Source organism: Tachysurus fulvidraco, chromosome 12 (assembly GCF_022655615.1).
Source record: "Tachysurus fulvidraco isolate hzauxx_2018 chromosome 12, HZAU_PFXX_2.0, whole genome shotgun sequence".
Lineage (NCBI taxonomy): Eukaryota > Metazoa > Chordata > Actinopteri > Siluriformes > Bagridae > Tachysurus > Tachysurus fulvidraco.
In genome coordinates this window covers 4,297,209-4,323,129 of record NC_062529.1, presented here as the reverse complement: position 1 = coordinate 4,323,129, position 25,921 = coordinate 4,297,209, and the positions used below count along the sequence as shown (strand labels likewise).

General features: G+C 36.5%; 3 long non-coding RNA genes across 3 annotated transcripts; 2 read left to right on the top strand and 1 right to left on the bottom strand.

Moving 5' to 3' along the window:
• The first annotated feature begins 138 nt into the window (after positions 1-138).
• On the top strand, positions 139-6,322 carry LOC125146046. The gene is made up of 4 exons (XR_007144546.1): positions 139-590; positions 2,318-2,400; positions 5,054-5,109; positions 5,248-6,322. It is a non-coding gene; the product is annotated as an uncharacterized LOC125146046 (long non-coding RNA).
• LOC113651035 lies at positions 3,299-4,219 on the bottom strand. The gene is made up of 3 exons (XR_003442578.2): positions 4,169-4,219; positions 3,978-4,061; positions 3,299-3,783 (listed from the first exon to the last, which is right to left on the bottom strand). It is a non-coding gene; the product is annotated as an uncharacterized LOC113651035 (long non-coding RNA).
• A 4,044-nt stretch (positions 6,323-10,366) lies between the features above and the next one.
• Positions 10,367-12,993, top strand: LOC113651298. The gene is made up of 3 exons (XR_003442635.2): positions 10,367-11,158; positions 11,262-11,372; positions 11,560-12,993. It is a non-coding gene; the product is annotated as an uncharacterized LOC113651298 (long non-coding RNA).
• The last annotated feature ends 12,928 nt before the right edge of the window (positions 12,994-25,921 follow it).

The following is a 25,921-nucleotide window of genomic DNA, read 5'->3' as shown; positions in this document are numbered from 1 at the left end:
TTGTCTTTTTGATTAACTCCTCAAAAGTAAATTCAGTGAGCATTTAAAAGTAGCGTCCTTTCACCTAAATCTTAGCGAAGCTATTGTCACCCAACCCTCAGCAGCAGTTCCAATGCCCTTTTTCGACTACACGAACTGTTCATTGTTTTACTCACTGCCAAATTTACAGCAGTAGATGCCCTTATCCACAATGACTGCTTCATACGTAGACTCAATCGAGAACATATCCCCATGCTTGTACGAACTACAATTTTGAGATGCGTTAGCAACTTAATTTTAGCAAAAAGTGTACAAGTTGTGAGCCAGTAGTGTTTTTTTTTTTCGTGAAGATGTGAAACTTTAAGTTTCGGGATCTTTGTCTAAAGCCTGGCAGAGACTCAGCTGTTTGGACAAGCAGAGGAAGTTCATGTCACCACTTAAACAGAGAGGAATTTCATGCAGTAACCAAAGAAAGCGATCCTTACCCAGAATTCTACATGCTGGCAACACTACAAGTGCTAAATCTATAAATATATACTGGTGATTTGACCTACACTATTGTGAGTGCTGTAGAAAATTAATTAACACCTTCTGAGCAGCCTCGATGTGGGGTAAGTAATGTTTTATGCTATAACATGCTTTAAACTATGGATTCCAGGAATGCCTGAAATGAAATAAAAGGAAATAAGGCCGGGTTTAAGTTGGATTAATGCCGTCGATTAAACAGAACATGCAATCTATGTGATTATTTGTGTCTTTTATAAGCACCAGAGCTACTGGAGACACTGTTTCATGCTAAAAGAAGGTTGAATGACATCCTCACGGGCAAAACCTGGTCCTTATTTAGGTGTATCAGTGTTAAAGAATTGAAATCGAACATTGTGGGGGAAAAAAAAACCTTTACAGGAATATAATATTAAAATATATAGAAAACCTTTACAGGAATATAATATTCAAATAGGCAAATATAAAAATTTTGAATATATGTGATGAAATTTCAATTTAAAATCTGAATTTTTATTTTATTTTCCAAAAAAAAAAAAAAAAAAAAATCAAGGTCATCATGATCAAATTCAAATAAAATTGCAACAACTAAATCGTTAGACCTGATATTACTTAAACTCCTTTTCTAACATTTCTTCCCTCTGTTAAACTTTTAGATCAGAAATTCAATGACAGATGACAATGACACAAATAACAATTAAATAAAAAAAAAAAGGCAGCAGTGTCAGCTCAAGGGTTGTTGTTTGTCGGATGAGTTGGTGATGATGGTTGTTGATTGAGCGGTTCAAGCCCTCAAGCCACTGTTGGGCCCTTGAGCAAGGCCCTTAGCCCTCTCTGCTCCAAGGGCACTGTATCATGTCTGACCCTAACTTCCAAAGTTAAGGAAAGAATTTCACTGTGCTGTAATGTGATTTAATATAAGACAAAATAAATTCTTATACTAAATTTTCTTTTTTCGATTTTTCCTTCATGACAAACCCCTAGCCCAAATCTGAGCTCCTGAGACCTTCCTTACTGTAGACGTAGAGATAAGAGAGAAGATTTTCCTGAAGTCCTACACTCATTCGATATAAATCTTCCCTGGTTCCTGGTGGACTTCCTGGTTTCATGGATACGTGACCCCAAATAATTAGACGACATCATCCGAATACTGACTAAAGACAACACAGATAGAATTATTTCATTCATAGCAAAATAAATAAATAAATAAATAAATAAATAAATAAATAAATAAATAAATAAATAAAATAAAAACGAAAAAAAAAGAACAAACTGTTCATTTGTGGATACAAAAGAAAATCAAATCAGACTGAAACCTTTTAACAGCAGCTTTTACACATGATGTAGATGTATTAGTCCACATAAATGTGCATAATATAGATATATGATATCCAATTTATTCACATAATAGTCAGCAGTATCAGTGATGGCATATTAACTGCTTTCTCAGTCAAACTTCAACCGCATGACTTTGGATGCTTTATATGAATTATTCTTGGAAAAAATATCCAGTTTTTATGCATGCACATATTTTATTCAACCTGTAAAAACTGGGCTGGTGTCATCCAGAACATATTGGCGGTGGTGGTGAAGGTGGGACACGATATTGGTGTTGCCAAAGCACAACAAAAAAATAGTAGCAGTGACTCTGTATGTGCCATTCATGTAGTTTAAAATGTTTCAGCATATGATAATTTAAATAATTTGGCAAACTGGAGTGTATGTATGTGTGTGTGTGTGTGTGTGTGTGTGTGTGTGTGTGTGTGTGTGTGTGTGTGTGTGTGTGTGTGTGTGTGTGTGTGTGTGTGTGTGTGTGTGATTGCGCTTCATGAAGATTTCAGACCTTCGGTGAGAAGATGCTGACTCCAAGTGGTCTCTGAGGACAACAACCTCCTAATCAAGTTGTAACCTCCTAATGTAAGTTATAACACTCTCCGATGTTTGTAACAGTTTATAATCACACCCTCCTGTGTCACCTAAATGAGGTTCACTTTTGAGTCTGGTTCCGCTCAAGGTTTCTTCCTCTTCCATCTAAGGGAGTTTTTCCTCACCACAGTCACCTCAGTCACCTCAGGCTTGTTCATTAGGAATAATGTCCTTCTTAATAGTCCATTCTTAAAAGCGCATTACAAATAAAACTGAATCAAATTGAATTGAATTTTAAATTTTTTAAATACTAGTATACAATAATTGTGTTTTCTGTTTCTGTTTAAATTCTCATTTTTAATCTTTAATCATTTTCAGCACCGCCTATATCTTTTACGTAATAGTGCAATGAAACCTATAGCATAGAGAATAAAAAGAATTCTTATTACAATTCTTATTAAATTAGAAAATTTAATTCAAACGACAAAACAAACCACTAAAATATTAAAGCTTATATTTATACAGTCACATTGCATTAGCATACATCATGAAAACTTCTGTTAAGTGTTCATAATTTCATAGCTGTTTGTGTAAAATAAAACAAAACAAAACAAACAAACAAACAAAAAACAATAAACGAAATCTATCATTTACGGTAATAAAATGCCAACTGGTATGGTTAGTATATGGTTAGTAAAAGACTGTATATTATATGGTTAGTAAAAGACTGTATATATATATATATAATTTTTTTTTTACAATACATTAATGTGCACTAAATATATGCACATAAAAAAATGTGTTTGTTTTTAGTCTTACATTTAGAGTATTGCTGAAAGGTTAAACTTTATTTATCTTTGAATTTTAAAGTACAACAATGGCAGAAAAAAGTATGGCCATACTTTATATAAGAACTTTATTTATTTATTTATTTATTTATTTATTTATTTATTTATTTATTTATTTATTTATTTATTTAACTGAATTTCTTGAATTTATTATTAAACTGAACTTTATCTCACGCACCTTGATGATAAAGAAAGTTAACAGCATTTCTTTAAATGCTGTTAAAAGGAATATCAATACGATTGTTGACGGTCTTCTTTGGTCTATGCCGCAAATCAGTAGACATGAATGACCAGATCAGTAATGTTAAAAAAGCTAAATACACACAACCAGTATACAAATTATACAAATCAATATAAAAAAAATGCCTTTGGACTAATAAATGTCATAGAGTAAAGAGAAGTTTCCGTATGAATCCAGACATACACCATCAATACAACTTCCCTCAGCATGATAAAGCCAACAGTTCCATACAATATGCACAATAAATATATTGAAAGAAAGATCTGGATATAGATAGAGAGGGAGGTCGGCCTCACATGCTTACAAGATCATTTCCCAAAGCAGGTCACCAGGAATTGTTCAATGCTGGATTACAGAAGTGGAGAACAAAGAGAAACAAATCAAAAAGTTACTGTTAAAAAAAGAAAAACAACATGAGAATGCAGAAAAAGAAAAAATAGGGCTGCAGGTGATTGAACGTGTGTGTGTGTGTGTGTGTGTGTGTGTGTGTGTGTGTGTGTATGTGTGTGTGTGTATGTGTGTGTGGACGGTGGATTTACCAAGAACATGCACTGATACGATCTACTGCTTACTCGTTAGTATCAGATTGTAGCAGTTAATCCCATCATATGTTTCCAGTAGTTCTTCAAGGCACAAAAACACAATTATTAGCTCACAATTAATAATAGAAAAAAAATAACAAAACTATTTCAGAAACAAAAATACTATAAAGGGCCTGCAGGAGTCAGACCTGGTAGTCCATCGAAATGCAAGATCAACTGATTACACAGGCGGAATCAGATGGGGCTCCTGCTTTGGTTGGAATGAAAACCTGTACCCACACTGACCCATTGTGGATAGGATTGTGGAAAACACGCACACGCACACGCACACACACACACACACACACACACACACACACACACACACACACACACACACACACACACACACACACACACACTAGATGCAACTCTTACCAGTTATCTCTTAGACATTTATTTTTGATTATGATCAAGTTTTAGACTGTACAGAATTTATTCATACACCAAAGTTGACTATCTCTTGAAATATCCTTTGATATAATTTGATAATGACTTTTGATAATGACATTAACTAAGAATGTTCCTATATACTGTAAATACTTTATGACTACACAGACTTTATCATTCAGAATGGAAGCTCAAATAAACTGCCAAGCATGAAAAAAAACATTGGTCCAAAAGATCCAAATGAACCCTAAGTCAACAACAAAGGAAGCGCTGAAGCAGTTGCAAGCATTATGCACCAATTAAAAGAGTCCAACATCACCATGGACCTAAATGCAGTTACAAGCAAGTAGCCCCCAATCCAAGACAGAAGTTTGCAGGTGATCACAGGATTTAATCAGAATTCTCTGGACAGATGAAACAAAAACTTGTTGGTCATAAAAGGTTGAAGAACTGAAGAAAGTAGCACATTTCATAAAACATTATGACCACATGCCTAAATTGGTGGATCATAGTAGGTCATTTGTTGGTATGAACCATTCAGGATAGACTTACTGTACAGTATTTGCCTTTGAGCAACAATGAGTCCCATATACTGTATGCCCAATCCCTTTTCATACTGTATATTCATGGTTTGTCCCTCCTAGGATGACAGTCATAAGGTCCACATCACTTCTGGCAGGGACTTCTGACTTGCATGAAGGTAATTCCAATAGATCCCTGACCTTCATGTTATTATGTTATGATGTTATAATGATCTATGGGCAGTCAATACATCTGTGTAAGGAACTGCTACAAAATCATGCAGATACAGGTGACTTCTCACAGGTCTTTATCACAGGTTCTTCAACCAGACCGGAACCAAGAACAGGAATCTGAGTCTGGTAGGCACAGGATGACTAAAACCAAACAGAAGACGGCAGAAATGATGACATTTGGTTCAACAAATCCTGATTTGTACTGTGACATACAGATGGTAGGGTCAGAAATTAATCTCAAAAGCATGAACCCATGCGACCCAACCTGCATTATCTCAACAGTTCAGGCTGGTCTTTGTGATGTAATGATGTAGTAAACATTTTCATGCCAACCGCTAGAGCCTGTAAAACCAATCAAGCATTGTTTGGAAACTGCAGCTATCTGAGTATTGTCGCTGACCACGTGCATCCCTCATATGGCCCCAATTTACCCATCTTAAAATGGCTACTTCTAGCATAATAATGCATCATGTCACGAAGCACAAGTTGTCTCAAACTGGTTCCAGGAACATGACAATGAGTTCAGTGTTCTTCAGTGCCCTCTTCAGTCACAAGATCTGAGTACAATAGAGCACCTTTAAGATGTGTTCACAACATGAACGTGCAGCCGACAAAAAAATGGACCAGATGCCTTGATTTTGCACAAAAAATATGAGAGCACGGTGAAAGGATGATGGTTCAACCCAGTATTAATGTAGTATATTCATGATCTGGCTTGTACTGTATCAGCCTTTTGTGCAACAGTGACCTAAACCTGTCTTCTTTTACATTCATTACAACGATTTCATGAAATAACAAAAACACACACTTTTTACATATCCACAATTATATTCAATTTAAATAACCTTTTCGGCACAATATACAGAAGTCTATAAGAATTTGGAGTATGAAGGAAGAAGCCAGAAGAGGAAACTGAGACTTTTTCACCTTTTGCATGGCTTTGGTTTCCTCATTGGAGGGAGAGTTCCTCACCAGCTGTCATCCTGTAAAATAACCTGGAGCCCAGAACACCTCCTGTGTGGCCCACACACATATGTATGCACACATGCTGACCAAACTGTCTGTGCAGATTTTGTAATCCACTGCCTCTGAAATGTTTACAAATCTAACATTTTATGCACATTTTAAATCCAAAGGTTGAGATTTACTATAATATACAGAGTTGAATTTTTATTTATTTTTTTATTTTTTATAAAAGAAAAAAATTATATTACTAAGAAGGAACACAATAAAATAAATAAGATCAATGCTAGTCCCATGATGAGAATAAAACCATGCTAGCACTGGTGTTGTTCAACACATTATCTACTACGTAATGCAACAAGATGTTTATAATCTTTAGTGTCTAAATAAATCATTCATTGATTTAATCAATGAATCCATTTTACTGTAATCAATGCAGAGTGATATGCGGTAGGGTGATAGAATAGAATAGTTCACAAAATCCACAAAACCTAACATCTGCACTTAAGAAAATTGTTGTTTCATGTTACTCCATGAAAACAAATCTAGATGTTAACAGGAAGGTTATGTCACATTAATTAATTTCAAACAATAGACATTGTCAGAAAAGCACTTTGTACAAGTTCGGATGTAGATCTAATTCCCTCGTGAGCAAAGCCAGAGGTAAGTATTGCCAAGAAAAATTCCATAAAATGACATGAGGAAGAAACCTTGAAAGGAATCTGACTCAAAAGGAAACCCATCCTTTTCTGGGTGATACCAGATTGTAGGATGTTGATAATTACAATACAAAGTCATAGAGAGAAAGGGCAAAAAAAATAAGTGATAAATATATTGAAAGGATACAGTTTATTTGTTAATAGGAGCCCTGGGATGATCATGGAAACGTTTACAGCAGCAGTTCATGAGCGGTTTAAATTTCCAGGTAAGCTTATGCAATAGAGCTGGACTGTAATTAAAGGTCATAAATAGTATTTTATAACCAATAAAATCTTTTCCGGAAAACAAATGTAGTGTAGGATTCTAACTGCAGAATTATGGACTAACTAGAGCTTGTTTATGCCCATCTGTAACACAATTTCTTAGAAAACAACTTGCACATGCCATGATAATTAGTAGCTGTCTGGATGTGATTGATAATATTTCTGAGGCTTAAAAAAGAAAGAAAGAAAGAAAGAAAAAGGCTATTCTAACATGGTTATCTTCAAGCGCTAATCACACTTTCAATGTTTCACTGTCTTTCAGTACTACTTAAACTTAAAGACCATCAAGAGTTCCATAAACAGAAAGCTTACTTATGGTTGGCCTTACACAGTGCAACTGACATTTTATACAACTGAGCAACTGATGGTTAAGAGCCTTGTTTAGGGGCCCAGTTGTGGCAGCTTGGTGGACCTGGGATTCAAACTCACAACCTTCTGATTGTTAGTCCAACCATCTTGAACAACTACTTCTAGCCACCAGGTTTTAGCAAATCAAATAGGTGGATGTTAATTAGCATCCAGTGTATAATGTTAAAGTTTTGGTTTTATATATATATATATATATATATATATATATATATATATATATATATATATATATATATATATTGATATATATATATATATATTGATTGACTCAAATTGATTGCTTTGTTCATTTAGTTGTCATGCGTTTAGTCATTTGGGATTTTTATTAATTTAATATTCCTAATATTAAATATTTCTTTAGAATATATTTGTTCTTTCTTAATTCAGGAAAATGTTTGAATTGTTTTAAATTTTACTCAGCTTTCTGATGTTCTCTTCTTCTCTTTTATTATCTATAGATTCATTTTGTACATGCCATGGTTGCCTAGGTGCTAATGCTGCAGAATCAATGCTGTTCATTGAATCTAATTGCACTGACTAATTGCTAACAACCAGGGAGGGTAAAGGCTAGAACTTTCCCTTCCTCTGAGACATGTGAAACAGACACCATCTTTTCAAACTGCTGCTCCTGCTACATTACAGGGCAGCCGAACACCTTTGAAAAATACAAAATGCCCTCTACCACCCACGAATGGCTAGTGTCTCACTGATTGCCAGGGGTGAGAAAAATACTCTCCATCCAGCTCCTGGTTGTGGAATTGTCAGTATTTTGACTTGTGATTTTCCAACAATAGGACAAAGTGCTTTTCTTTTGTTTCTTGGAAGCAGGAGATTACAATTTTAATGTGTCTTTTTCTGAAAGCTAATATTGTGTGTAAGACTAATTATACAGAAGGAAACAAGTAACAGACCTAAAACAGAGCCTTGAGAAACACCAAACCTTTTGTGAGCATAGAGAGTAGAGAAGTCACCATTTACATTTCCAATACCAATCTGAAGTTGTTCATTTAACTGAAAAATGTTCTAACCTAAAGCATAAAAACTGAACTGAGATCCAGCAATACCACCAAGAAGACAATCATGATCAGAGCATCTTTAAAATATTGCATAGTAGGTCATTTACTACTTTAACCAGCACTAATTGTATACTATGATTACACAGTATAAAATCATAGCTTGAACTTAAGCAGGTCTAGGTAGGACAGCATAACTAAAATGGAGAGCCAGAAGGTAACACAGTCATGAGGGCACGATAGGACATCAGCATACTTTCACCCCACCATAAAAAAAAAATAAAAAATGCCCAGAGTGGTCGTGTGAGAATGCATTGGGGGGCATAAAACATTCTAATTTGTCACAACTCTATGTACAGTACACAACCAATAAGGGAAGATTTATAATTTTATAGGTTTGATTTATTGTTACTTATTTGGTTTGATTGCTTCTGGTAGTATTTGTTTACTGATTACTAATTAAATCTAATCACTGTTTTATTCTATTGAGGTTACACCAATATACCACTGCTGGGCCCTTGACCAAGGTCCCTAATCCTCAAGCTAAAAAAAATTAGAATAGACCTGGGTCAGTAAATATCAAGCAGTAGTGAGGCAAAGTGCATATATTATGAGTAAGGTGCATTTCAAATTCATCGAGATCAGTGTGATCCATGTTAAATCAATAGTGTGTCCACTGCCATGAGTGGGTCTCATTATATTCTGATAGATTCCTATTAAATCATACATGCTGCATTCAGAAGGTTAATACTTTCTTAGCTGTGCTATTATATATGTATGAGTGCTTCAAATGAGTTCAATTTATATCCAGATTATATCTATAATATTTCATTTTTGTCATGCACAAAGATGATTATTTTGGCTTATTCAAAAACCAAGTGCAACAGCACCACCAGTGGTCAAAAGAAATGGTATGAAGCAGCACTGTGGAGTAGGTATAATGAAACACGGTGCTGTAGATTTATGCAGCTTGCTAACAACAATTTGTCATGCCCTGTCTGACTTTCATAATACATTATCAAGAGTTGTGTTATGGACTCAGTCGCAGGTGTAATGAATGAGAAAGATGTGGATTGTTTATTAGATTATTGTAAATCTACAGAACTATTAGATATTTTATGGTAATAATTTCTCAGGATATGTACTGATGAATGTACTGGAGTTTCTGCTTTTTGTATGCTGCCTGGATGGATATAACACCTTGAAACTCTAGCATATTCTCTGTGATCCATCTTTTAAGGTAGCTGGCAGGGCATTCTGAAGCATCCTGTTTCAGTTTAGTCACAATTAATTCACTGTTTTTTAAATTTATTTATTTATTTATTTATTTATTTATTCATTCAATCATTCATTCATTCATTTTCTACCGCTTATCTGAACTTCTTGGGTCACGGGGAGCCTGTGCCTATCTAAGGCGTCATCGGGCAATGAGGCAGGATACACCCTGGACGGAGTGCCAACCCATCACAGGGCACACACACTCTCATTCACTCACACACAAACACACACACACACACACACACACACACACACACACTACGAACAATTTTCCAGAGATGCCAATCAACCTACCATGCATGTCTTTGGACCGGGGGAGGAAACCGGTGTACCCGGAGGAAACCCCCGAGGCACGGGGAGAACATGCAAACTCCACACACACAAGGCGGAGGTGGGAATCGAACCCCCAACCCTGGAGGTGTGAGGCAAATGTGCTAATCACTAAGCCACCGTGCCCCCCTTATTTATTTATTTATTTATTTATTTATTTATTTATTTAAGCATCGTCTCAGCTTGGACAGCTTCTGCTGGTGCAATTAGCTCTTCAGCAATCGAGTAAGGCCTTTTATCGGTAGCAATACTTGATATGAAGCTTTCAGCATTGCAGCTTTAATTTTACCTTCTGAGCCCCGGCACTCATCCAGTTTCCTTTGAAAGAAGTTCAGCATCTTGCTTGCACATAATGGATGTTTAATGATGAGATGGCACTTTAAATGTGATGGCTTCTGGCATTGTCTGATCTTACCTCTCCACACAGAAAACAGAGTGGTTGCAGTGGCTCATAACACATACTGAATTAAATACCACAACCTTTTTGATATTTTAGTTAGCTAGCTAGCAATCTTTGAGCTAACATCAACACAGTGAGCTGAATAAGAGCACTCCACAATGAGCTAGAGAAGTTATACTTTATGAAACTTTTCCCCGTTTCCTTGCAATGTCTTTATATAATTAAACTAATCAATTTTTTTATTGCATTAGATCAAAAGAATGTACGGGCAATTAATTCACTTTTTTCAATTTACACAGTGCTTACAGTATCATGTCCTTGTTATTCAAGATTAAAACCTTTGTAAGCAAATTGACTTATTGCTTTCCTAAAATTTCAATGCGTTCTATTTACTTTGGCCATTTAATTAAAATAGAGATTAAAATTTGCTAATAAAAATTGGATAGTGTTTACAAAAGCTGGAATCTGATTGACCAGCCTTGTCTTACAGATATATTGCTATAAATGCTATAAATTATAGAACTTATGGAAAATAAGACTGAGAAAAATGTGTCTAAAATAGAAAATGGGTGTCTAAAGTGAAAGCCTTTTCTAATTTGAAGATTTGAAGATGCAATGACCAGGATACAGATCAGGAAAGATCTTCAAAATCTTTCAAGTAAGTAGATTGGCCATTTTTTTATTTATTTTGGATGTATATTATGTTTAACTGTAATTTTGGGGGATTGTTATATATTATACCATTTTCTCTTCCGATTCAGGCTCTTCTTGGCTGGGGAAATTAAATTCACCTCTAATATGTCATGTCTCCTCAAATGATGCGTAATGACCCTATACCAAATTGCCCTATATCAGGATGCACCAACCTTTAGGTATGATGATCTTGAGGGTTCTTAAAAACCCATCTTTCACCAAACACCATGAGCTGAATTGTTGGCAAAGAATTCTGTATATGCGATTTGTCTTTCTGATTTAGAAAAGTTTTCTATGGGAAGTAGGAACAGAGGTAATCAGAAGCACTGCATTTCTATATATAATTGTTGTTCTTGCTGCTTTCAGGTAATCCCTTAACTCTTTCCAAGTGACTTCTTGTCTGAGAGAGTGAAACCTGAGAACGTACCTCCTGAGAGCTCCTTCACCTGCACTATGATTGAATCTTGTGTGAAAGTAAATATATAAGTCTTCTAGTGAAGTTGGTAGTAAATGTATGCGTAAGCCAAAGTGAAAGTTAATTTGAGTCATATCAGTAAAAGAAGTACACATATACAGTGGAAATGTATTCAATAACAATAACAAATGTGTTGGAATGCTTATATATTCAACTGACTATACAGTACATTCAAATGTTCTAGCATTGGAACATGGTTGTTGGGATTTGCTCAGTCAGCCCCAGGAACATTAGTGATGTTGGACGAAGTGACCTGGGGCACAAAAAGCATTCCAATTCAATCCAAAGGTATTCAATGGGGTTGAGGTGATGGCTTTGTACAGTCCAGACAAGCTTTTTACTCTACCCTTGACATTGGCATGGTGAAACAAGTTTGGGCCCCATAGTTCCATTACAGGGTAGATGTAATGCTAGAGCACATAAAGAGATCATATATAATTGTATGCTTCCTATTTTGTGGCAACAGTTTATGGAAGGTTCAAATATATGAATACAATGGCTAGAAGTCCACAAACATTTGGCAATATACTGTAGTGTATGTTGTCTTCTATGGCAATATCAAGAGGTTTTTTTGGCTCGGGTATTGTAGGGGCATAGCAAGCTCTTCCACATAAGAATTAAGGAGCAGATGTACACCTGGCCTAGGTCTTTGGATCAGTGAACATCCATATGCTAGAGATGTGTCATGCTGTGGGCCAAGTACCTCACTACCACCTGTGTTGTAAGGTTTTTGTCCAGGATAATTCTAACATATTTTACCATGTTGGTTAAATATTTCCATATTTAAAACTTTCCATGTTGTCCATCAAACGCATTAAAATGTTATGACAATGGCACATTAAACCAAAGCAAGATCTTAGGTCTGTCTTGTTTAATTAATTCATTTCAGTGTTCATTTGTGTCCATACGGACAAATATAATTACTAAAAATTACCCTTGTTAAACAAGAAGAAAAACATTAACTGATTATTGACTCTGTGACTGTATTATTTATCGCAGTTGTTTCAGTGACACAATATGTAGCTGAATATCTAAAGCATTATTAATTAGTAAAACATTGTCTGCTATGTTCTAATGCTTAAATGCAATCTTTTTAGTACTGCCCTTGTGTCTACCCAAACCATTTGTACAGTAGGTATACACAATTACCAAATATATTGTCTTATCAGAGTAGCAAATATAGCATCTAAACATGATTATGGCTTAACTGAGTTATTTATCAATGTTTGCACTGTATATAAAGTTTATATCAGATCCTAATACAGTATATATCTACTACCTATTGCTGCAAATGTAGACAATATGCAAATGAGTGACAAAGGAAAGCCCAGTGCTTCTGTTATCGTATTTATATTACATTAGTTGTGCTTGTTACCTCAAAGGGAAGAGTCACAGCTATTTTCTAAAGTTTTTTTTTTTAATCTTTATTTGAAATTGAAATATTTCTGATAAAGGAAGTGATCACTTCCATTGGCTCTGTCTCTAACCAAATGGCATGAATGGTTTCTGGTCTAAATTATTTGCTTTGCAGTCACCAGATCCCATCCCAATAGGAAAATGGTCAACAACTCTGATCCTGTAGACTGCGCTTCTACTCCCTCTTACACACATATGTATCTGATCTGGGGCTGAATTCTGCAGGAAGGCGTAGGGTTGGGGACCACCGCATGAGAACATCTATGGAAAAGTTTTGACTGACATGACAGAATGGGCTCTTCACCACCAATATCACAAAACTAATTGAGAGAATTATGCGAATGGGTGTGTGAGTGTGTGTGTGTGTGTGTGTGTGTGTGTGTGTGTGTGTGTGCGATTGTGCCCTGCGATAAACTAGAATCCTGTACAGGGTGTACACTGCCTTGTACCCTGAGTCTCATTGGATATCTCCAGGTTCCCCTTGACCCAGTAATAAGCAGTAGCGAATTGATGGATGAATGAATGGATGGATGGATGGATGGATGGATGAATGAATGAATGGATGGAACTGATGGATGGATGTATAACTGAGTGAATATTTTCTAAGATTGGTGTTCATCATTCTAGTAGAATGTCAGAGACATGAAATTAATTTATGGCAATGGTCACCGATGCTGTTCTACAAATTAGGCACTTCCTTTTTTCACCAGTCTACATGTTTGTCACTTTCTTTCCCTGTCATCTATTTGCACTAATAGATGATCCCAAGAGATTGATAACCTACTGTATGCTTAGTGATATGTGGTCAGTAATCCATGCCGAACTGTAAAACCTCCCATAACCAATAAAAGGAGTGAAATGAGGAATAAACTATGAAGATGTTAACTTATTTCTTTTTTAAAAATTGATGAGCTTTGTTAATAAAATATTTGCACAGAAGTCTGCTCTGTGCAGAGTAGATAACCTATCTGTGTTTGACTGTAGCTTCCCATGCTCTAACTAGTCATCTACTGCCTGTTTGGCTTATTGATTGCTTTGGCAAGAAACTGGAACTCCGGGAACCACCAAGGCCAAAGAATACACACTCTAATCCTAAACACTCATACACAAGCACACACAAAATGCACTCAAATTGAGTCTATGGGAATTATTTGACATGATTATGTTTTTTTTCCTCACAATACTTATACAGCTTCCTTCCCAAAAAATCCAACCCATATACATTAATGCTTGATTAATGATTAAGGCTATATCTTCTGATAATTATAAATAATAATCCAAAAATGACCTGATTTCTCTGTGCAGTGGTAGAAATTGCTATACAAAGATGATCACAAGTTCCGATAGTTCACCTGTGGGTGCACAGGGAAAAATTAATAAATCCACCAATAAATCCACAGTCTGATACTGTTAACAATCAAATAGCGCTCAGATGGCACCGCATGTCACTTTACTAAAAGCTTCATAAGAAAGAGATCAGCCAAAGCATATAGATGCATTTTTCTCTCATTCATAATCTAATAGTTTGCCTTAGATTCAAGCTGATGATTGTAAAGACACAGATAAACTGCAACTGATGGTAATATGAAAAGTCATACATTTTCCTCTAACTCACAGTGGGCAATAGATCCCTAAACATCAGAACAGCATTCTCAGTGGCCATATACTGTACACTAGTGGCTATTGTGGGGAAAAAGCCTGTTATTTGCCTGGTTTGTTAGCAGAGAACGAACCCAGTATGAACTTCTATGGTGTAGAACTACTAATTAGAAGGGTGGAAGTTTAAATCCCAGGTCCACCAAACTGCCACTGCTGAGCCCTTGAGCGAGGACCTTAACACTCAATTGCTCGGTGAGATAAAATGTAAGTTGCTCTGGATAAAGGTGTCTGCCAAATCCTGCCAAATTTAGTAGGAGACTCATTCTTACAGCTATTAATATCAGAAAAGGTATAGGAAGAGTTTACTGTACATTTACGGCATTTGGCAGACGGCATACAAGAGTAGTATTTGAAGTATTTGTGACTTAGCTGTTTAGACATCCAGGGAAAGTTCATTCCACCACCTCGGTGTCAGTAGAGAAAAGAGTCCTGCTGTATACCTACCTCTTACCCTGAGAGATGGTGGGACCATTCGAGCAGTGCTAGTAGGTCTGAGAGAGTGAGGTGCAGTGCGAGAAGTGACAAGAGCTTTGAGATAAGAGGGAGCTGTAAAGCATCAGTGTTTTGGCAAGATTAGTGTTTTCTATCTGATTCTATCGTAAGTCAGTAGAGGTACAGGAAGATAGTACAGGAAGAACATACCTAATGTGCAAATTACTGGCACCAGTGAAAATACCACAATATCTTCACCTTTAATCTTCTTAATATATACTTTATAATATTTCTGAAATGATAACAATGTGTTTGTCAAATCATTATGCCTCCCATGATACTTGGCCATACAGTGAACCCACAGACTTTAACAGAGGAACGATATGCTCCTTCATAACCTCATTCACCAGTTACATCTGTTCCTACTCAGATATTTTTCAGATGTCTTTACTAAGACAAAAACATTATGGATGTGGTAGCCTAGTGCTTAAGGTGTTGGACTACTGATCGCTAGGCTAAGTTCGAATCCCAGATCCACCAAGTTGCCACTGCTGGGCCCCTGAGCAAGGCCCTTACCCCTCAATAGCTCGCTGTATAAATTAAAATAAAATTTTTAGTCACTCTGGATAATAGTGTCTGCTAAATGCCAGAAATGCAAATGCAATAGATTCAATGTTGCCTTCGATTCTGATTTAAATAAGGTACCTATAGAGGCATCTGCCCTCTAGTCCTTTTCAAATGCAAATTTTGCCTAGCTAAGATGCTGCCTTTCGTTTGAAAGTGTGTAGTTTACACACTGCATTATCATGGTCAGGGTTGTGAGAGAGCCTACATGGGAACACCAAGCATGAAGCGGGAATACACCATGAGGTACAGCAGTTTGATGAAGAGCTATAAGTACAGATGTCTGTATCTTCAAGTTGTATTCATATTGACATTCCAATTTTGCTCTGTGAAGTAGGCATAGAGCTTGCTAATATCATTGTACTAATAAGGCATTATGCTCCATACTGGTGCAGATGATTTGCTCTGTGATTTTAAGTTTTATTGTCCTAGATTTTTGTGTGTTTATTTTTATGACATGGAAAAGTCTTTCATGTAGTAAATAGGCCTGGGTTCCAGCAGTGACTCCATTCTGGTTGACTGCATACGGCATGTACCCTGTGAAATTGGGGCATATGAAGGCATATGTGGCCAAATATAAAGTACTTTTTTATTTATTGTACTGACTGAGACTTAGAGGATGTAGAGGATTCTTGCTGACATTATCAACTTTTTAAGTGCTGTTGGAGTCATTAACAAATAGTCACATTTGCCTAAGAGGGGAAGAGCAAGAGCATGAAAAACAGAAAGAAAATATAGCCAACCAACCATTTAAACTGTCATTTGTGTCAGGCAAATTGATGGAGGAGATTGGACCTTAATTTATGGGCCTTGTGTTAGCTCCTCTTTTACTTTATCACATTGACTCAGTATTTGCCATTCAAGAGTTTAGCACATATGCAAATTTTACAACCAGCTGCATGTTGGTTGCTGCCAATTTCCAGGAAAAGTGTTTGCCCATGATACTGGATATACACACTTCTTTGATAAGTGTACTTAAACAATGTTGTGTATGTAAGGATGTGTGGGGTTGTGTTTGAATGGTACAAAGAGGAGCAGGCCTCACTCGAGTAATAAAAATAAGAACGGCCAATTGTGCAGTGTGTGATAGGGAAAAAAAGGGTTTTAAAGCAATTTTCGTTCTTTAAGTTGATTTATCATTTAACTTAATGGAGAACAGATTTACTTGAAATAATATGTGTTCATTTCTCATAAGTTCCTATAATTATTTCAGTCTTTTGGTCTGTCTGTCATGTATGAAAGAAAAGGAAGAAAAAACGTCCAAAGCAAACATCTAAATCCAATCCAATGTACACTAGATCAAACTGAAGCTAAGAAGCCTAAACATGTTCCAGCATGACAATACGTCTGCATACACAGCAAAATCCATGAAGACATGATTTGCCAAAGTTGGAGTGAAGAACTCGAGTGTCTTGCACAGATACAGTACCTGACTCCAGCCAACACCTATGGGATGAACTGGAACACTGAAGCAATGTATTTTCTGTGAGTGACAGGGCTAAGACAGGGTCTGTCTGTATCAGTAACTGTATGTGAGTTTCTGTGCATGTTGTTTTCTGTCCTTATGGATTTCGTCTGGGTTCTCCGGCTTCCTCTGTCAACCCCAGAAAAAAATAAGTAAATCAGTTTTTAGTCAAGATACGATGAGTGCATGTGAATGGTGCCTGCATCACCTGATCTAATTCCTGCTTCATTCCCAACGGTACTTGCATGTGGCTCTGGATTCACTGTGACCTTGACCAGAATAATAAAAACAAGTGAAATTGTTATTAAAATTTCATTACCCATCTTTTAATTTGGAGCTATTTTAGCCCATTTTTCACAAGAATGTAGCATCCAAAACGCTGTCATATTAATCAAAGTGGCCTTTAAACCGGACATTGGCAGCGTGAAAATAACAATTAGTACGAAAGTTAGTAATGAAAGTTTGATGGTTTCTGATTTGAATGTCCAAACAAGATATGCAAGAGTGTGTATTGAAGGGAGAAACTAACAGATCGAACTTCACAAAGACCACCACACAAAGCAATGCCAGATATGACTTCATTGTACCTGAGAAACTGAAGCTGAAGCACTTTAATGTTTAATCTCAAGAAAATATTAGTGGGGAAATTATTTTTCTTCACAAAAATAAAGCTGTGAATAATAACACTAAAGTGACATTAGGTCATTTGATTATTTATGGTTTTCTTTAAAAAATGTCCTTTGATGAAATTCCATACAGATATTCCATATATTATTATTAATAATATAATGAATAATTCTGCAGACAACTAGCTTATCATTAGTGTGATAAATTACTTGTAATTTCTATAATTACTGTGTACATTAATTCTATTTGCTATGCAACAGAAACAAATGGACTAAATCCAAAATGGGAGGCTCATATGGATTAGTGTATTTAGATTATCGTTAATTTTTTTATTTATATAATTTGAGCTTTGCCTGTTTAATGATAATTCTTTTATCTTCTTTGTTTTAAAGATATAAAACTTTTACCCATGGATCCCCAGACTTGTATATTTAAATACTCAGATTCTTACAACATGCATATTATCACGTCAAATTTAATAGCATTTTATTTTTTTTTTGAAAAAGATTTCTTCATGACATATTGAGGTTTGAATGTTCAATGTGCCCATGCATGGGTGAATTTCCTCCAGCATGCTGCCCTGTGATGGACTGATGCACCATGCATGGTGCCTCATGCCTAGTGTTCCCTCGATTGGCCAGGAATAGCCAGTTACTGAAAGTAAGTGAGTGAGTAAATACACTTTTATTTATTATGGCATTTAAATGAAAATCCATTTTGTCTGTTAACGTTTCATCCCATGCAACAAATGGCAACGTTTAGAGGATATATGTCCATTCAGGCCTCATCTCTATTTAGTGTTTTTTTTTCCCTCAGTGCCTTTGCAGACTGATATTCATCCTATCTTTTATTTACTTGTTTTCAGTGAAGACATCCTTCTGGCATCCACAGCCCTCAGGCTAGCCACAGGCTTCTATTCTAGTCAGTTCACTGGGGTTGTGTGCATTTGATCACAGCTTTAGTTTATACCACGCTCTACCTTTTTCAACTGATCCACTCATGTCACAGTTGAAATCTTTGTGATTGATAATGATCAGTCATCCATGACATATTTGCCTTACCTTTCTAAATAATTGATCTCCAGGTCAGTGTCTTTCCAACTAAATGTCTAATTAGTTAGTGCTTACAGTATGTACAAAAAATTCCAATCACAGTTTTTACAACCAAACCATTCTTTTGTTAACAAAGACTTTAATTTACTATATCAGAATTCTAGTGGGCTACACCGAGTTGACTGCCTCTTTAAAATCTTGCAAGATTTTGATTGGCCAATCGTCATAATTAGCAGTTAATGAGAAGTGCAGCTGTGGCTGTAAAATGACCTACCTTCAGGGACCTACCTTCCGTTTTGTCCCTGATACCACTGAAAGGTTCAAGCAACTCAGTTCCAGACCGCAGGAAGCCCAAGCATCTGTAGAAAAGATTTTATAATATGGAAATCTTAGGACTACACAGATAATGAGTATATATATCACCTTAAAGGGGATTTTTACTACAAAGGTTTGAGCAGCACTCATCGTGAATAAGATCCTTAGTTAATCAAGTGCCATTTACTAATCCAAACTATACACTCTTACAGCTTCTCTCATTCTTTATTACTTTTTCATGCACTCCCTTTGTGACAAATTTGGTTTGTTCTTTTGTCCTCCAGAGCTCACTGCATTGAGGACACCCTTCATGCTTGTTATCTGTCCTTTACAAACGCTGCTAATTATTCATAATGTTTGCTATAGTTTTTAATGTAGTAAACTCACCCTAGAATTGTGATTATCTGTGGAATGCAGTATGTCGGTCAATATTTATTAATAAAATAATACAAATAAAATCCACTCACTAAAACTAAGCATCTGTCACTCAAATTGAAACTGACACACCTCAAAGCTAGCAAACCCAAACATTTAATTCTATACTTAATGTTATGATCTAAAGATATAAAAAACTACGAAAAAGATAGAATACATGAGCTGTGATATCAAAAATCTTTTTGGGAATATTTAAGTCATTACATTAAGGATCTCTTGACCGAAATATTATTCCTACTGTTCAATTTATTGCATTCAGTAACGTCATCTTATTAATGATTTCCCTAATTCTACTTTGAAATATGTGCTAAAGTCATAATATAGATGTCTGAGCCAGACTTTCCTCATTTCTCCTTTAAAATCACTCAAACATTCTTAGGAAATCTATACTAGCTGTGAAGAGCTAGGAAAATAGATAAGACCTTCAATGACAAGCAAATGACATTGTGTGTTCTCTGATAAGAGATAGCATCTAAACTGATCTAATTATGTGTTCCTTAGTCATTTAGATTACTGAGCGTACTGATCTGCTTTTTGGTGATGTCTGTAGATGTTGTTTCTAGCCTTTAAAATGCACCTATACGTTTGAATTGGAACCAGAATTTTTTAGCACTTTACATGTGATACATTTTAGAAATGGATGAATACTGAACACCCCAGCATAAACAAGTCTAGTTTAGGATATATTTTGAAAAGGCACTTATATTCCTTTGTCAGTATTACTTTCACTCTATTCCTTGGTATTAGCAAAGTTTGGAGGCAGGTAGCAAACAATTCAGTCCTCTCAGTTTTAGTAAAGTCAGAGGCCCCTTTCCATTGATTGAACAAGAAAATATATTTAGCATAACTCCTCGTCCGTGCCGGTCTGCATAGACAGTTGTCGTTGCAGGTGAAGTTTGTTTACAAAGACTAGCAGCATCTGAAACGCGAGATGTTTCAGAGGTCAGATACATGAGACGGCTGAAATTCAGATGGTCGGTAAAGCAGAACACAGTCAAAAAAATATATATATAAACACATTGAAAGGCTTGGGGGGGCTTAGTGGTTAGCACGTTCACCTCACACCTCCAGGGTCGGGGTTCGATTCCCACCTCTGCCTTGTGTGTGCGGCGTTTACATGTTCTCCCCGTGCCTCGGGGGTTTCCTCCGGGTACTCCAGTTTCCCCCACCGGTCCAAAGACATGCATGGTAGGTTGATTGGCATCTCTGGAAAATTGTCCGTAGTGTGTGATTGCATGAGTGAATGAGAGTGTGTGTGTGCCCTGCGATGGGTTGGCACTCTGTCTAGGGTGTATCCTTCCTTGATGCCCGATGATGCCTGAGATAGGCACAGGCTCCCCATGACTCGAGGTAGTTCGGATAAGCGGTAGAAAATGAGTGAGTGAGTGAGTGAGTGAGTGAAAGGCTTGGTAAGTCAGGCAGGAATACAAAGTCATACTTTACAATAACTGAAAGCCCAAAATCTGTATTAGTGTGTGATAGTGATGGACTCCACGATCAATAAAATGGTGACTGTGAATTTGACAATAAGGGGGAATGATAGGAATTGTAATTTCTGGTGAATATGTTTCTAGGTTACAGGATGGACAGGTTCAAGTACTGACAAGAACCCCATGCTACAGAAGAAGGATCCTCCCGAGGGCCTAATAGTTTCACTTGGTTCACCTGCTCTACCTGTTTATCAGCTTGATGACAATTGCCAGAGGTCAGACAGACAGAGACTCCAAGCATTTTCATGAAGCCATCACTCACAACATCTTTGATGGAAGAGCTTGTTATAAGGAACTAGGCAATTAAAGAGGCAGAGGCAGTGAATTGGAATGAGGTAAAGTGACATAGAAAATTGGTCTGTGATTACTATAATGACAGTTTGAGTCAGAAAGTCATTGATGAAGTCAACCAACAAATGGAACCATTGTTCTGGTATCTGTAAGGGGTATGGCACAAATCTTGGGACCATGGCTTGAGCACATGATGAGCATGTATGGTGTATGACTGTCAACATGTTCTAATTCCACAGGTGTTGGTGTGGTTTCTGAGCACTTGGATGTTCATTGGTGAGTTAGTCAATTAAGGGAGTTGGGTAAATGTGGGTGTGTGGGAGTGCGGCCCCTGCCGTGAGCTTGAATGCACAGTCATCTGAACGAAGCTGGATTTCATACTGTACCTGTAAACTGGGTTCAGGGCTCTCCACAGTTCCCATAGGTCCACCATCCAGAGCCTGAATATGCAGCGGATTCTGTAAGGGTTGGGTTGGTTGGCCTTTGTTGAGTTGGTTGGCTGTAGTGTTGTTTCCTGGAGTGTTCCTGATTAAAATATACTTCAGCAAGGCACAATTGACCTGGTAGTAAACAATATCCAATTAGAACTTATCACATGAATTAATATTTGATAATTTTTATATTTTATGGTTTTATTGCAAACTTACTATTAAGCAACATGTATGACCTTATTAATAGAACCCACTTAAATGATTCATGTTTTTTGTGTGTTTAAAAAAAAAGAACCTTTAATATATGAATAATGTTCTATTTTACATTCCTGCTGGATATCTTCTTGTACACATACAGTACATGCACATCAAATGGTGATGATATTTTGCACAGCTATCTGTTACTTTATTCCCCTTTCCTCATGCATTGTATCACTGGCAGCACAATGAGATTCAAGTATACCTGAAACATTTTCTATGTGCTGAGCTATTTTGTATACTAAGGCAAAGGCTCTCCAAGAATTTTAGAAAAGTACTTAAAAATCCCCCCTTGTCCCCCAGTAAAAAGGGTCTAGTGATACCCTTGGTATCAATGGCTATATACTGAATGTGGGTTTCTCAGTATAGCACTCTTAGTGGTAAAACATTATATTTCTGGTATATATGATATACATAGCCTCAGCTCCTAGTGAATAATGAGCTATAGTATATTGCAGGATTCGTGTGGATGTGGTCAACGCTTAAGTTCTCTGGAAGTTGAGGAAGCTAGTCTCAGGCTGGTATCTTCTTGTAATGTCTTGTGCTTCCATGTGTAACAATAGCTATCTGTGTACTCGTGTCCATTGCATTTATTGCCATTGCTGGATCTCATATCTGGATCTAAGGGCTGTGCCTTCTTCTGAGATGGAATACCAATATGTGCAGATTTTCCAGGTAAGAGTGCAAGATTTCTTCACTGGTACATGAGTGAATTTAACAAAAGAAATCAGCTTCATGTTGTACATTTTGGATCCACAAGCAGAACTCTATAGCCCGACCCTAGAAAGGTGCAATACTAGCAAAAATAATTGTAAGCATGTTAAAGGAGAGTGTGTCCTCTCCTAGCAGACTGCTTCATGGGAAACCCATAGATGAAAATGAGTTGGTTCACAAATTACAGATTTACCTGTGTATTTTTGAATGGATTTTTAATACTAGAAAACAACCTGTGACAACAGACATACTGTATGTACTGTCTTGTTATTGCAACATTGTGCTTTCTAACAAATGACTTACTCTTATGGAAACTAACTATTTGTGAGCCCAACTGAGCAGTTTTTGTTCCAAGGAATGGCTATATGATTTAACACATGCTTAAGCATAAAAACCTCCTGTTCACCTCAAAATACTGTAGATAGGCTTTCTTTTCTTTCTCATCTATAAAAGGTCTACACATTGTGAGATATTCTAAACTACATTCAGGGTCTGTTAAAACTGTCTTACATTAAAATGAGAGTGTTAGTATATGTAAGAGATAATTCACTTCTTATTATTACACACAAAATCACTGGTGAAAACGCAAATTTCATTAAAAAACTAGAACAGAATTAATGATTTCTTACAAGAAAATGCCACAAATGCCTCTAGCATTTGCGTTAAAATGCGGTTCTTCCAACCTTGTGTACAACAGCTAAAACATGACTGAGTATGATGTTTGAATATTAGTTCACTTATGCTATATCGTTCCTTTCCTAATAGTACCTAGAAAATTGTAGCTTTCCATGTCTTTATTTCATCACTGCCATGCATTATATGGAGATGAATAAAGCCATGTATGGAAGGGAAATAAAGCAATCTGTATTTAAGTAAATAATTGAATAGACTCCATTTTAGGAAGTTGGCAAACAGAGTCTGGGTAATGTTTTCACCATGGTGCTGAAATAGTTTGAGACTGCATTACCCAACATCAACATCATCTTGTTGGCTCTGGAGAGCCCTTGAGAATGTTATTAGCTTGGTGTTTGCCTTGCCATTTTCCACCCGAGGCAGATGGGTAATTACCCAACTAATAGTCTGATTGAGAGGAATCAGATGCAGTGGCTCACCCAATTAGATGATACATTAGCTTTCTTTCTATGTAAGCAGCTAATGTGTGAAGCAAAGTGGCATTTTCTCTTTCTATTGGCCTAAGAGAATGGACCAAGTCTTCATCACCTCAAAAAGCATTCGGGATGCAAATTACATGCCACTAACAAACTAAAAAGTGCAGTGGATGCTGAGGTGTTTGATGTATCATAAGTTACAGTGAACTATATTGAGAGTAATGGAAATGTAAGGAGATTTTTGAGGGCAAGTGCAGTTGATTTTGACAAAGAATTTTTTTTGTGAGTGGTGGTGGTCGAGGTGGTGAATAAGTGTTTGTGTGTTGGGGGCATTAGGGAATTAATGCATTTGAGCAAATCTATCTTATCTACATGACAATGAGGCACATACAACTAAGTGCATGCACAGTATTGGAATATTTAATAGCACGTCCATGCACAAAGCATTATAATGTACTCAAGTCATGTTTTTGCGGCAGGGTTATTAGAGTCTCTGAATGATGCTTACAGAAGAACTACCACATCTTTATCTTTGTTTGAGCTTCTCTCTGGGTGTTGCTGTGTGTTGAGCAGCAGCCAAACACATTAGAGCACATCTGTCCACTCATGCTCACCAGTGCAGCCAACTCTTTCTCACCATTTTCTGAAGAGCTCTCATTGCTGCCATTGTTCACCTTCTCTGGCAATTCTCTTCAGTGCCCCTCCTTGACAGATTTTCAGGGAAAACAGCATTTTTTTTTTTTTTTTTGCTGTTGCACAGTCATAGCAAGTTTACAAATTTCACAGTAGTATTGGGCTATACTTATCAGCACAGTCGATGAGGCGTTGAGTTGCTATTCTGTTTGGTTTATTCTTTAGCAGCCTATAAATCACAATACACTAATCTAATATAGTACATTTTTGTATTCATTCACATTTTGTATTCATTCACTGTGTGGCCATTTCCTGTCATAATAAATCCTAATTGTTGCTTATATAGACATTTGGAGATCAAATCACAACATATATCAGAAGAACAAAAAAAGGGCAAAACGTTGGTTGTCATTGCTCTCTTATGTGAATAGAATACTCTAATGCATATCTAAATGAGCATGCAACAATTCTTTAATGGTAAATTTAAAAATGGATAGTCTGAATCTCATTTTAGGAACTCATTGAGAATGTCAAACTTGAGGCACACCAGACTATACTGTACCATGCTATCTTATAAAGCAGTGGTCCTGTCTTCTTCAAGCATTACACAAATTTGCTCACTGGAAATTATCCGGCTCTCAGACACAAAATGGGCGTAGCAGAGACTTCAAGAGCATAAAAAGTTATAAGAGGTAGAAAGTGCATTGAAGGTGTCATTATATGGCCAAATGGCCTTCGTGAAAAATGGTTCACCATGGAGAGGGAAAAAAAAACACCCTGAGGGTGCACTTGAATATTGTTACTAAACAATGACCCTGAGTGGCTCCTCGCCATCCAAATGTCAACATTCACACTTGGAGGCATATGTGGGTTTTATTCTAGGACGTCGAGTGCCGTCTAAAGAACAATTATTTCTATAATCTCCATTGGCTAGATGGAACAACAGACATATTCTTCACTGTCTGAAAAAAAGAATCTGTTATTATGAAACACAAAGGCCACGTTACAGATATAATAGATCCTCAAAAAAGCTTTTGTGCTGTGCAGAATGTTTTACAATTCCATGAATATACTTAAGCTTTGATAAGCACTTTCAATGTTTGCAAAGGATTGAAGGAAAGAAGTGTTACACAATATTGATTTTTACTGGATGAAATTGTTCAAAACCGCTGCTTGGTAAAATATTTGCTGTTTTTTTTTTTTATTATTATTTTTTCTTTATTGAATTTCTTGTTGGCTTTATATTCTTTTGCGATTTAAAAATAGGTGTGACAGTGAAATGGATTGGAACCCGTTGTCTTG